Source organism: Phyllobates terribilis, unplaced genomic scaffold (genome assembly GCF_046119375.1).
Source record: "Phyllobates terribilis strain yellow unplaced genomic scaffold, ASM4611937v1 Scaffold_17__1_contigs__length_24005725, whole genome shotgun sequence".
Classification (NCBI taxonomy): Eukaryota; Metazoa; Chordata; class Amphibia; order Anura; family Dendrobatidae; genus Phyllobates; species Phyllobates terribilis.
In genome coordinates this window covers 16,231,620-16,246,005 of record NW_027362777.1, presented here as the reverse complement: position 1 = coordinate 16,246,005, position 14,386 = coordinate 16,231,620, and the positions used below count along the sequence as shown (strand labels likewise).

The window sequence follows — 14,386 nt, the reverse complement described above, 5'->3', positions numbered from 1 at the left end:
AATAAACAGGCAGCAGGTGCGTCCCCCTGAGCCTCAACAACCTCCTTCTCAAGATCGGAGCATATAGATGCAATAACCACCCCATTTTGCAGTATAGAAACTGGTTCACAATTATCTCCACCGCTGGAAAAGGCATCCACCTTAATGTTCTTGTTCCCTGGCCTATATGTAACGAAAAAGTTAAATCTGGTGAAGAATAACGGCCATCCCACCTGTCTAGGCGTTAGACGTTTCGTAGACTCTAGATATACCAGATTCTTATGGTCCGTGATTACCATAATCGGATGATCTGCCCCCTCCAGAAAATGATGCCACTCTCCAAAAGCCCACTTGGTTGCCAAGAGTTCCCTGTTACCAATGTCATAATTTCTCTCAGCGAGTGACAGTTTTTTAGAAAAGTATGCACATGGATGCCATTTACTAGGAGATGCACCCTGCGACAAAACAGCCCCCACACACACTTCTGACATGTCAACTTCAGCAATGAATGGCTGAGTGACGTCAGGCTGCATGAGAATCGGCACAAATACAAAACACTCCTTAAGGTATTGAATGCCTCCCTGGCCGGACTGTACCATTTAGAAAAGTCAGTCCATTTTCTGGTCATATCCGCCAGAGGTTTGGCCACTACCGAAAAGTTTTTATGAACTTGCGGTAGTAGTTGGCGAAACCCAAATACCTTTGTAACGCCTTTAAATCCTCAGGACAATCCCAATCCTGTTCCGCCCAGACTTTTGCTGGATCCATGTGAAAACCGGTGGATGATAAAATCTAGCCTATAAAAGGGATCTCCTCAAGAGAACATACACTTCTCTGGTTTAACAAATACTTTATTGACTCTGAGTATCTGTAAGACCTACCTGACATGTACCTGATATGACTCAAGGTCAGGCGCAAAAATTAATGTAATCAAGATACATCACAACAAATATACCTGCCGGGTGACTAAACATGACATTTACAAAATGCTGAAAGACGGCGGGAGCATCACTCAACCCAAATAGCATGACAAAGGTTCTCATAGTGTCCCTCAGGCATATTGAAAGCTGTTTTTCACTCATCCCCCTCTTTAATACGAATGAGATTATATGCCCCCCTGAGAACCAGTTTAGAAAACCATTTTGCTGCCACGATCTGATTAAATAAGTCCGGGGTGAGAGGGATCAGATACGGTTCCCAGACCGTGATTGGATTTAGTTTGCGGAAATCTAGGTAGGGGCGTAACCCCCCGTCTTTCTTTACAAGGAAAACCCCTTCAGCAATGGGGGATGACGATGGTGTGATATGATCCTTTTTTTTAACTTTCCGTGATATAGTCCTTCATGGCCCGCTTCTATGGACCAGAGATTTTACAAAGTCTGCTCTTAGGCAGCTTGGCCCCAGAAACAAGATTAATGGCACAGTCATAAGGTTGATGGGAAGGGAGATTTTGACACCCCTGCTCCGAGAACACATCCTCAAAGTCAGACAGGTATTTAGGCACAGACTGGGTATCCACACTAGCCAGCCAGGTGCCCAGTGTCCTTGACAATACTTGATCCAATTTGCTACCTCCTGAGTCTGCCAATCTACCACAGGGTTGTGCAGTGTGAGCAAAGGTAGTCTCAGAACCACAAGAGAGGGCACACCCTCTAGCACATAAAACTCAATACATTCTGAGTGTATGGCCTACCTGTAGATGTAACCCTCGGATGACTTGAGTAAAACACCCCTGGCTCAAGGATGCAGAGTTGATGCTGATTATGGGTATGTGTCTGGACAGTGTATATGGTTTGAGGCCCCGGACCTGGACGAACCTAACGTTTATCAAATTAAACCCGCCCCACTGTCCAGAAAGGCCGAAATGATCACCTTATTTTTGTCCAGATGGATTCCATACTCCCCCTTTACGCTGAACTCGAGTTTGATACACAGAACGAGTCACCACACCCAACTGCATAGGCTCCTCAGATGACTCAGACCAGGGTTCCCTTGGCGCTGGACCTCTCGCATATTGGGGTGTTTCTTTATGTCTCTGGCGAAGACTGTGATCCACCTGGATAGCCAGAGACATGGCTGCTTCAAGAGAAACTGGAGTCTCCTATACGACAAGGGCATACCGATAGCCCTTGACAAAACTGGCTACGTCGTGCGGGGTCATTCCTCTTAGTGTCAGTGTATCACCTCCGAAACTCAGAGCAATACACCTCCGCTGGCCGATCTCCCTGCTGAAGCTGACACAGCATGGACTCAGCCAGGGAGATGCGGTCAGGGTCGTTGTATATATGACCCAGGACTAAAAGAAATTCCTCCACCGTCCGGAGCAATTGGGAGTCTGGCGGGAGAGAAAATGCCCATACTTGGGGGTCACCCTGAAGGAGCGAGATTAGTATCCCCACCCATTGCTCCTCGGTTCCTGAGGAGATAGGACATAACCTGAAGTACAGCTTACAGGCCTCCCTGAAGAAAACAAACATGTCACGCCCCCCCAAAGAAGCTGTCAGGCAAAGCAATCTTGGGCTCCACAGGGGGTTGCCTGGGAGTCATGGTCCCAGGACCTGACGTGTTAGGGAGCTGCAACATGACAGTGCATAGATCTGCAACCTCTAGGCTAAGTTGCTGCAGTTGCCCTGTGAGAGCTGTGATAGGATCCATGATGGATCAGAAAACAGTTTCAGCCAGAGTTAATGTCATGACTCTGTTGTCGGGTATCCCAGGACCAGGGGCTCCTTCCCTGTCCCTAACGCTAGGGACGTCCTAGCTTGCCCATGTTCCTCGAATTACTTCTGAAGGTGAAAATGCCGGGACCACGTACCTTGTCTGAACTCCTCAATCTGCCTGTTCTCTTCCTCCACCAAGGGAAGAGAGGAGTAATAGTGTAAGGCAATACACCAACCAGAGTAACAAGGTAATGCAAACAGGGATAAAGGAAAATACCAATCATACAAATATATGCACACAAACAACAGAGGATAACAGTGGTGAGTGGAGGATGGGAAAAACCAAAGTAGGAGAAAGAGAGGATTAATACACAACCAAAACCATGCAACAGTCTTAGATAAATCCACCAAACGCCTTCTCAAACAACAACAAACCACCAAACTCCTAACCATGCAGCATGAGGCTCTCTCTAGCAATGACTGCTAACTAGAGTCCAGTATATACAGTTGTGCTCAAAAGTTTACATACCCCGTCAGAATTTTTGCTTTCTTTGCCTTGTTTCAGAGAATATGAATGATAACAAAAAAAAATTTGGTTGGGTGAAGCCATTTATTGTCAAACTACTGTGTTTTCTCTTTTTAAATCTTAATGACAACCAAAAACATCCAAATAACCCTGATCAAAAGTTCACATACCCCAGTTCTTAATACCGTGTATTGCCCCCTCTAACATCAATGACAGCTTGAAGTCTTTTGTGGTAGTTGTGGATGAGGTTGTTAATTTTATTATTCCACTGTATAGGAGGCTGAGGTGACCAAACTGCATAGGGGGGCTGTGGGGGATATAATACTGGGTCTATGGTGACCATACTGTATTCGAGGCTGTTGGGGACCTTGGATTGAGACTGGAGAAGAGGGAAATCTGCAGAGTCTAGCTCTGCCTGTGATGGGTGTGTATGTGACTAGCAAAGTTATAGATGTGGATGTGGGGTAGATATGCCAAGTACGAGTCAAATGAAAATATTTTGAAAGCAGAAAAAAAGGGGGAGAGAAGGTAATGAATTTATTTCTCTGCGAGGCACTGTAGGACTAGAGAAAGAAAAACTACTATAAAAACTACTATATACCAACTATCCTTGTGTTTTTTCCTGGTCTTTTAAAAAATACACACACTTTTTTATGTTGTGCACTTGTCACTGTGACGTAGCATCATATGATCTCAGGGGTCCGTTACTGCTCGCCTTTCTTTTAAATGTATTGTCCATATATTCCAGTACTTTTGAATTGTAATCCTTACTGTGGTTTTGTCCTGATGAAGAGGTTTGTAGACCTTGAAACGCGTTGACGCAATAAACTGCAATCATACCACATCTGCGTCTATGATCACACTTTGGATACTTGGCAGCGTGTTTTTTGAATCAACAGATTCCATATTCTATTGCATCAAACCCCATTGGTGATCCTGCAGCAGCCTTCACATGCTTCACACAGGGATTGTGACTGTCACAACCCCATCAGGTGAGCTTATTTCTTAACTCCCTACACCCTTTTCTGACAAGATAAGACCCTATCTTGTATTTCTTGTCTTTCCAGTTTTTCCATTTTTATTTACCAAAAGGACCTGGAAAGAGATCTCCAAATGGCAGAAGAGACCGAGTACTTAGCTAAAATGGAATCATGTATTTCATTAAGAAGATCTACACTTAAAGAAGGTGGAACATAAAGTTTATTTATAGGTAAACCTTCCGGCACACTGAATGCGCTGCCTGATATCTACCCCCAAAGCACTAAACACCACCCCCTCAATAAGAATCTTGACTGGATTTTCATCCATCAACTCTGCGACTAGACTAAGGGACAAAGAGTCAGCCTTGACATTCTTGGATTTGGGGAGATAAGTAATGGCAAAATCAAACCAGGCAACATGGTCCCACCAAGCCTGTCTGGTGCTTAAGCACTTAGCAGCGTCACTATACAACAGGTTCTTATGATCGGTAGAGACAGATCTGTCTCTACCGATCATAAGAACCTCATGTCTTGCCCACTCCAACCAATTTCTCCATTCCTCAAAGGCTCTTTTAACTGCCAGAAGCTCTCGGTCACCTATATCATGAATAGACTCTGCTTGAGTGAACTTCTGGGAAAGAAAAGCACAAGGATGTAGAAACCCTATTTTTTTCTGTGAAAGAACAGCTCACATACTAATAGCAGAAGCTTCTACCACGACAAAGAAAAGCAGATTGACCTCAGGTTGGCTCAGAACAGGAGCCCTAGAGAAAGCTGTTTGAGAGGATGAAAAGCATTTACTGCCTCAGCTGACCAAGAAGAAAAACCTATTCCCTTCTTAGTTGTGCCTGTAAAATACTTGAGAAGGTAGAGCACTTACTGACTGCTCTACTGACTCAGCTAGCCAGGGGGGAAAGCAGTGTCAAGTAAGGTGGACAGCAAGATACATGGGAGGAGAAATCAGCAATGGAAGAGATGAGGGAGGCCGACCAGTGGGAGGAGAGAAGGAGATGAATTAGTAAAGCCATCAGTAAGTTCTTTCTCTTCTCTGTCAAATTATTTTTATTGTGTTTTTTTAGAAGGGGAGGATATACATTACACACAAAAGGATCTAAATACTATACTAACAGCCTGAAGAAAATAGAGGAAAGGGAACAGGGGAAAGAATAAAGAATAATAAAGAACAAAGTATACATACTTACACGTCCTCTACTGTCTGGTTATCTAGTACGTCTTTTGCGCAAGATGAGACATCGGTGTATTCATCGGGACTTTTTGATACAAATTTAAGGATTTCATCCTTTATTTTTTTATCAGGATCTGAGGAAGTGTCTTCAGAATTATCGCTTTCTTCATCCACAGGCAAATGACAGTAAATGTTATTGGAGTAAAATTCACTATATGATTATCAGGTTATATGGATTCCTTCATCATAAATAGCAGTGTAGGACTCCTCGTACACTGGTCCTCTGTATTGCACTCACAGATATTTTAATCATATGTGTTACACGCACGCAGCCTAAGTTCAGATAGGGGCGAGACCGGTTACATGAATTCGTTGGAATCCTGGGGGAACCATTATTCCAGGCAACCATAGGCTGCAGCTTCTCTCAGGCACAGGACAGATTCAATTGCTGACCAGACACATTTGACAAGAGTCAAAAACGGTAGAACAGTAACATTTAATGAGGCATGGCCAGTGCAATGTAAATGTCTCTTTAAGCAACAGGCTCCAGTAATAACAGTACAGTCTCCTTTGCAGCACAGCAGTACACAGTCTATTATCCGGTAGCACAGTACAGCACAGTTTTAATGGATACACAACCACAGGTTTTTCCTTCACAAGGACTCAATTGTACACAGCGTTCTTCATCCTGCATGGAGATGGAGGGGGGGGGTTGATGAGGAAGATGATCTCTGTGACACAATTCCTTCCAGTCCTTATCTTCCTGCCCAATGATAGACTTCCTGAACTAACAGTGCAGGGTATCTGACCTGAGTTGAGCTTCACCCTGGACTTGAATCCTGTTCTCTTTCCTGCACTTCTGTGAGATACAGATCACACACACCACTTCTTTCTTTGGCTGCAGCCAGAATAGTAAACAAGTTCCCCACAATCCCCCTGGGGCTCTGCTAACCACTCCCTGTCTCTTGTGATTGTGTTAACCCCTCTAGATGCTTTTGAAGCAACAGCACTACTTCTGCATGCCACATATGATTATCAGGTGATATGGATTCCTTCATCATAAATGGAGGTGTAGGACTCCTCGTATACTGGTCCTCTGTAGTGCACTCACAGATATTGTAATCCCGTGTCTGCAGTCACTATTACTGGATGAGGGGACATAGATGTAAAGTTGTTTCCTATTGTTATCTGTGTCCCTGAGAGAGGTGTTATCCTCTACCTGGGTTCACATTCTGCACTTTCCCAGCCCTGGTTTACATGTGGCTTATGAATATTCCTGTCACTCATTGACTGCAGGGAAGGTCTGAGACATACCTGTGCTGGAGCCAGAATTGCTGGTGACCTGTCCTGTATGTCTGTGGGAGGACAATGTCCTAAGTCTGTGCGTTCCTCCATGTATTATCAGGATTAGAGCCAACACTCAGCTGTTTTCCAGCAGCCGCCATTGATAGAAAACACCTGCCTGAGTGAGGACAGCCGAGGCAAAGGGACTTCACACTTCACAGCGGCTGTTAGTCAGCTGGATGAGATCCGGCAGGCTGACGGGCGGAGGGATCCAACCTGCATTGGAGAGGGAACCGCGCATGCTCGGCCTCTAGAGATGGCTAGAAGGATGGACATAAATACCAGTAATGCTATCACTAGGGGGCGCCATACTGATCATCAGAGGAACATACCGTATATTCCGGCGTATAAGACGACTTTTGAAGACTGAAAAATCTTCTGTCTAGTCTGGGGTCGTCTTATACGCCGGTAATGCTTTTGAACTTTCAGAAATTGACATGCGGGGATACTCTGGGGGTGTTAATAAGCTGCCGTGGCCGTATCCCTGCCATGTCGGAGTTAATATAAGGTGGAGGGAGTTAAAATACGGCGGCGGTAGGTCCAGACAGTCAGCGCTTCTTTGCTGAAACTGACACATCGCTGCGTATTCCCAGCTCCGGACACAGCGCAGGGCTTCTGTGCCGACAGCTTTCACTTGTCACAGAAGCGCTGCGCTGTGTCCGGAGCAGGGAAGTTCGCATCGCTTCTGTGACAATATATGAAAAGCCGGCAATTCAGCAGCGGCATAAGCCGGCATCCGACAATTTAGAATAGAAAGAATAGAGCTTCACACATAGATTAGATAGATAGAAACATGTCAGTCACATATATATGAAGTACAGTGACAGTATTGCTTACTGTACTTGTCATTTAGTGTAAAGGATTTATTAAAACAAATAATAGTGTTTTCATGCACCGTCTCTTTAAAAAAGCCGGCCGGCAATTCAGCAGCGGTACCCGACAATTTATAACAGACAGAATAGAGCTTCACACATAGATTAGATAGATAGAAACATGTCAGTCACATATATATGAAGTACAGTGATAGTGTTGGTTACTGTACTTGTCATCTAGTGTTAAAATAAAGGATTTATTTAAAAAAAAATTGGCGTGGGGTTCCCCTTAATTTTAGGCTCTAGCGGAGGTTAAGCAGACGGCTGGGGCAGATGTTTGAAGCCTGGGAAGGGGGTAATACCCACGGAGCTTCCCAGGCTACTAATATCAGCCCCCAGCTGAATACCTAGCCTTTACTAGCTATTAAAATGGGGGATCCCAAAAAAATGACGTGGGGTCCCCCCTATTTTAATAGCTAGCAAAGGCTAGGCAGACAGCTGGGGGCTGATATTAATAGCCCAGGAAGGGAGCCATGAATATTGGCCCCCTCCCAGGCTAGAAACACCAGCCGTCAGCCGCCCCAGAAATGGCGCATCCATAGAATGTGCCAATTCTGGCACTTAGCCTCGCTCTTCCCACTGCCCTGTAGCGGTGGCAGTGGGGTAATAGGGCTGGGGTTGATGTCAGCTTATAATGCCAGCTGACATCAAGCCCAGGTTAGTAATGGAGAGGCGTCTATAAGACACCCCCATTACTAACCCCATAGTCAAAGTTAAAAAAAACACAAACACCCAGAATAAAGTCCTTTAATTGAAATAAAGACACAAATCTTTATTGTTCTAAATTAAACCATACTTACCATCACGCCCATTCCAGCTGAAGCCAACGATCTCCTGTAATAAAAATAAAATAATAAAGCAACCTCATCCTTACCTTTCCATGGTTCCCAGGACGGGTCCAGCTCTGCTACATCGAGATGACAGGCTGGACCGCAGCAGAACGCCGCCATCCAGCCTGTCATCCCGCAGACACTGAGAAGCGCAGGCATGCTTGCGCTCCTCAGTGTCTGACTGTGACGGCATCCAGATGAGCCGACAATGAACTCAGCTCACCTCCTGGACGTCCGTCACTGACAGCGTGGGAAACTTCTACTGCGCATGCGGGGAGCAGGAGAATTTTCCCGCGCTGTCAGTGACGTGCATGAGGTGAGCTGAGTTCATTGGACATGATCTCGGCTCATCTGGATGCCGTCACAGTCAGACACTGAGGAGCACAAGCATGCCTACTCTTCTCAGTGTCTGCCGCATGGCAAGCTGAACGGCAGCGTTCTGCTGCGGTGCAGCCTGTCATGTGAATGTAGCAGAGCTGGACCGGTCCTGGGAACCATGGAAAGGTAAGGATGAGGTTGCTTTATTATTTTTCTTTTATTGCAGGAGATCGTTGGCTTCAGCTGGAATGGGCGTGATGGTAAGTATGGTTTAATTTAGAACATTAAAAAATTGTGTCTTTATTTCAATTAAAGGACTTTATTCTGGGTGTTGTGTTTTTTTTAATTACTTTACTAGAAATTCATGGTGGTCATGTCTAATATTGGCGTGACCCCATGAATTTCGGGCTTAGGGCCAGCTGATAATGCCAAGCTGGCCCTAACCCCTTTATTACCCAGTGAGCCACCGCACCAGGGCCCTGGATGAGTTGGGTACAGCGCCAGAAGATGGCGCTTCTATGAACGCGCCATTTTCCGGGGTGGCTGCGGACTGCAATTTGCAGCGGGGGGGGCCCAGAAAGCTTGGGCCTCCCTGCGCTGCGGATTCCAGCCCCCAGCTGCCTAGTTGTACCTGGCTGGACACAAAAATAGGGCGAAGCCCCACGTATTTTTTTTTTAAATTATTTCATGAAATAATTTTAAAAAAAGGGCTTCCCTATATTGTTGTGTCCGGCCAGGTACAAATAGGCAGCTGGTGGTTGGGTGCAGCCCGTTCCTGCCTGCTGTACCTGGCTGGACACAAAAATATGGCGAAGCCCCACGTCAACATTTTTGGGAAAAATTAATTACAAAATTAATAATTTAGGGACTGCATCTTTATTAACCCCTCAATTGTCATTTAGTGTTAAAATAAAGGATTTTTTAAAAAGAAAATTGGCGTGGGATCCACCATCATTATAGTCTCTAGCGGAGGTTAAGCAGACGGCTGGGGCAGATGTTTGAAGTCTGGGAAGAGGGTAATACCCACGGAGCTTCCCAGGCTACTAATATCAGCCCCCAGCTGAATACCTAGCCTTTACTAGCTATTAGAATGGGGGACCCCCCCAAAAAATGACGTGGGGTCCCCCCTATTTTAATATGTTTATGAGTGACAGTTTTCCTGCTATATACCTGCATGTCATAAGAATTTAAATTAAAAAAAGGACAATGTTAAATTCAAATCTGTTTTTTTTAAATTTTTACCGGTGTTTGGTATGCGTTGGAAAAGGGGTAGTCTTATACGGTGAATATATCCTAAACTCGATATTTTAACAGGAAAGTAGGGGGGTCGTCTTATACACCAGGTCGTCTTATACGCCGGAATATACGGTATATTTTGAATGTGGCATCATCTGTAATAGGTTTAATTTACAAAAGCATTTCTTTACATGATACTTACAGGATTACCTATATGTTCTATGGTGGCACCACCCCTTTAAGGAGACAGCTTTAATTGCTCTTTGGAGAGTCCGTCCTCCTAATGTATACCAATACTCCTGTTTTTCGTCCACATTCTCCTCTTTGTGGAGAAATGATTTGTCTCTTGGAAATGAACTGATGCAGGGTCTTATATCTGACATCAGCTCCTGCCCAGAGCGCTATCCCATCATTCTCCTCTGTGTCTCCCTAAGCTTAATCCCCCAATGCAGTACAGACCCACAGGGAAATTAACCCCTTTTGGTTACAAGTTATAGACCTTAAGGGGAAAATTAAAGGGGAACTAAAGAAGTATCTTGTGATTAATAAAAATACACCTTCTATCTTATATGTATGGGAAGCCATGAAGGCCGACCTTAGAGGAATATTTATAACAGAAATCTCAGCAGCTAAATCCCGAACTAAGCAGCAGGATCCATTGGTGTTTCAGGAATTGGGCGATGCAGAGAGTGCGATGATTACAGATCCAACGCCGGCTGCGCAAAACAGGCTGAAACCAGCTCAGGACCTGCTGAATAAGGTAACATTGCAGCTGCAGGAAGGAAGAAGCTGTTTCATAAGGTACAATATTGTGAAGAGGGGGATAAAGCAGGTCACTTATATCTGTGATAGCTGCCACCCAGAGGGACTCCGCCTTTATATCCAGTCTGCAGACTAGGGAGGGTAATGTGGTACAGTCCACAGTGGACATACTGAAAGTGTTGGAGGAATACTATGCAAGCTGTATACTTCTCAGGTTCAACCCTCAGAAGAACAGACCCAGGACCTTCCTAGATAAAGCTCAGCTCCCGGTCCTTTCCTTAAACTCTCGGAATTTATTAGATGAACCGCTTGATGTAGAAGAGCTAGAATGGGAACTGGCTCAATGGCCAACGATAAAGCATCGGGAATGGATGGTCTTCCAGTGGAAGTATATAAGAGATATAAGGAAATATTACTACCAGTGTTATTGGATGTATACAATTTATGTTTTCAAGGTGGATCATTGCCCACGTCCATGCAGGAAGCCATAATTACAGTGTTACCTAAACAAGGCAAGACCCCCAGCTTGCTGGCATCCTATAGACTCATCTCTCTTTTAACAGTAGACGTCAAACTTCTTGCTAACAGACTCTCAAAAGTAATCTCAATAATACACCCCAATCAGTCTGGGATTATGCCAAATAAGTCCACAGCGATCAATCTCAGAAGGCTTTATATTAATATACAAGCAAGGCCTGATAATATTGGTCAGAGAGTGATCCTGTCTTTGGTCCCAGCTAAGGCCTTTGACAGTGTAGAATGGCCATATTTGTGACCTACATTGCGGCAGATTGGCTTTGGTGACAAATTTATATAATGGGTGCAATTGCTTTATTCGGACTCAAAGGCCAAAATAAGAGCGAATGGCTCTATGGCTAACCGATTTTTGTTGTACAGAGGTACAAGACAAGGGTTCCCCCTGTCTCTTATTGTTTTCAATAGCAACTGAACCTCTTGCGGCAGCAATTAGTAAAATGTCTGAGATAAATGGATTTAAATATGGGACCAAGGAAAAGAAGGTAGCATTGTTTGCCCATGATTTACGATTATTCCTTGGGGATGCTTGGGGGTCTCTGGAGAGCATGATGGCGACTATCTCTAGCTGACTTATTCCTTCCAAAGACCATACTAAGGACTAGGTAGCACTTATTACGGGTGGAGAAATGGCCATTTGGGCAAACAGGAAAAAGAAAGGAAAATTCAAAATAATGGGGATGATCACCATAATTACAATAAAACGGCGAGGTTCCAGCAGACTGACTAACCCGACTATTAGGCCACGGCTCCACTGTCAGTATTTGGTCAGTATTTTTCCTCAGGAGTGGGAGCCAAAACCAGGTGAGGAACAACCAGAAAAAAGGTATAATAGAAACAAGTCACCAATTCTACATTTATCACCCACTCCTGGTTTTGGCTCCCACTCCTGAGAAACAATACTGCCCAAATAGTAATAGTGGGGCGGTGGCCTGAAAGGCAAACTCAGCAAGAAGTAAGAATGAAGTCGCAACAAAACACTGAGCTGCAACAAAACACCTTAAAATTTGAGATTGATTAGTCCTTTCTGTCTGACCATTGGTTTCAGGGTGGTAGGCACAGGAAAATAAATGAATTCCCAGTTTATTACAAAAAGCTCTGCAGAATTTGGAGACAAATTACACTCCCCTATCAAACACAATGTTAATAGGGATCCCATGTAGCCGTACTTTATGAGAAATAAAAAACCTGTAGAATGTCTCTGCATTAGGTAATCCTCTGACAAAGGAACAAAATGAGCCCGTTTAATGAATCGGTCAACAGCCACCCAAAGACAGTCTTCCCACCAGACAGAGGCAAATCTGTGATGAAATCCATGGACAGATGACTTCACTGTCTTTCTGGAATTGCAATGGAGCCAATACTCCACCTGGACTGTTAAGACAGACTTTAGCGTGTGCGTAAACTACACAAGCAGATACAAAATCTTTAATATAATTATTCATAGATGGCCACCAAAAAAGCCTAGTAATAGCTTTCTGCATAGCTGTGAACCGCGGATGACCACTCATGATTAAATCATGAAGCTCCTGCAACAGACGCAATCTTAGGTACCCAACTACAAATAATTTGGACCTAGGCATGGCGAAAGGAGACGATTGGACTTTACAGATCTCAGCTTCAACCTCCAAGGATATCACAGAAACCACAATGCCCTCAGGGAGAATGGAGGTTTTGGAGGAGAAACAGAACTAAAACTGCTTGGATCCCGGCCTGAAAGTGATAGAGAAATTGAATCTAGAGAAAAATAAGGACCCTCTGGCCTGTCTAGAAGTTAGCCATTTACCTGATTCAATATACGCTAAATTCTTCTGGTCAGTGACCACAGTGATTTGATGAGCTTCTCCCTCCAGAAAATGTCTTCAAACCTTAAAGGACAATATAATAGTGAGTAACTCACAATTCCCAACAGCATAATTTCTTTCAGCAGATGAAAATTTTTTCGAGAAAAAAGCACATGACCCCAGATTGGTCAGAGTTTTGGAACCCTGAGATAAAACGGCCCCTACCCCGACCTCCGAAACATCCACATCCACAATGAATGGTTCTTGGACATCGAGTTGGATTAGAAAAGGAGCAGACATAAAACACTTCTTCAATTTTTCAAAAGCCCCAATAGCATCCGGTGGCGAAACCTTGAGATCTGCACCATTACGTGTGAGGCCAGTAATCTGAGAAAAAAAACCCTAAAGAATTTCCTATAATAGTTGGCGAATCCTACAAAATGTTGCAACACTTTCAGGTCACTAGGTTGGACCCAATCTATTATGGCTTTCACCTTCCCAGGATCCATCGTAAACCCATCAGCCGATAAAATGACCCGGGAATGAAACTTCCTGAACAGAAAAAAAAACATTTCTCAATTGTAACAAAGAAAGAATTCTCCCTCAACCTTTCTAATACAACAAGGACATGTTCCTGGTGAGAATCCAAATCAGGAGAGAAAATTCTATATCATCAAGATAAATCACAAGAAATCTCCCAAAGTAATCAGAGAAATATCATTCAGAAAGTTGTGAAATCCTGTTGGTGCATTGGAGAATCCAAATGGCAGAACGAGATTATCGAATAAAACCTCCGCTCCGTACACCTCGTACACACACGGCTACGCTCCGTACACCTCGTACACACACGGCTACGCTCCGTACACCTTGTGCACGCGGCTCTGCTCCGTACACCTCGTACACGCGCGGCTCCGCTAAGTACACCTCGTACACGCGCGGCTCCGCTCCGTACAACTCGTACACGGGCGGCTCCGCTCCGTACGCCTCGTACACGCGCGGCTCCGCTCCGTACGCCTCGTACACGCGCGGCTCCGCTCCGTACGCCTCGTACACGCGCGGCTCCGCTCCGTACGCCTCGTACACGCGCGGCTCCGCTCCGTACGCCTCGTACACGCGCGGCTCCGCTCCGTACGCCTCGCACACGCGCGGCTCCGCTCCGTACGCCTCGCACACGCGCGGCTCCGCTCCGTACGCCTCGCACACGCGCGGCTCCGCTCCGTACGCCTCGTACACGCGCGGCTCCGCTCCGTACGCCTCGTACACGCGCGGCTTTGCTCCGTACGCCTCGTACACGCGCGGCTCTGCTCCGTACCCCTCGTACACGCGCGGCTCTGCTCCGTACGCCTCGTACACGCGCGGCTCTGCTCCGTACGCC

At 45.2% G+C, this 14,386-nt stretch overlaps 1 protein-coding gene across 1 annotated transcript in view; it reads left to right on the top strand.

Moving 5' to 3' along the window:
- The window catches only part of LOC141176123 (uncharacterized), an 85,098-nt gene that overhangs the window by 41,727 nt on the left and 28,985 nt on the right, over positions 1-14,386 (top strand). The window lies entirely within an intron of this gene.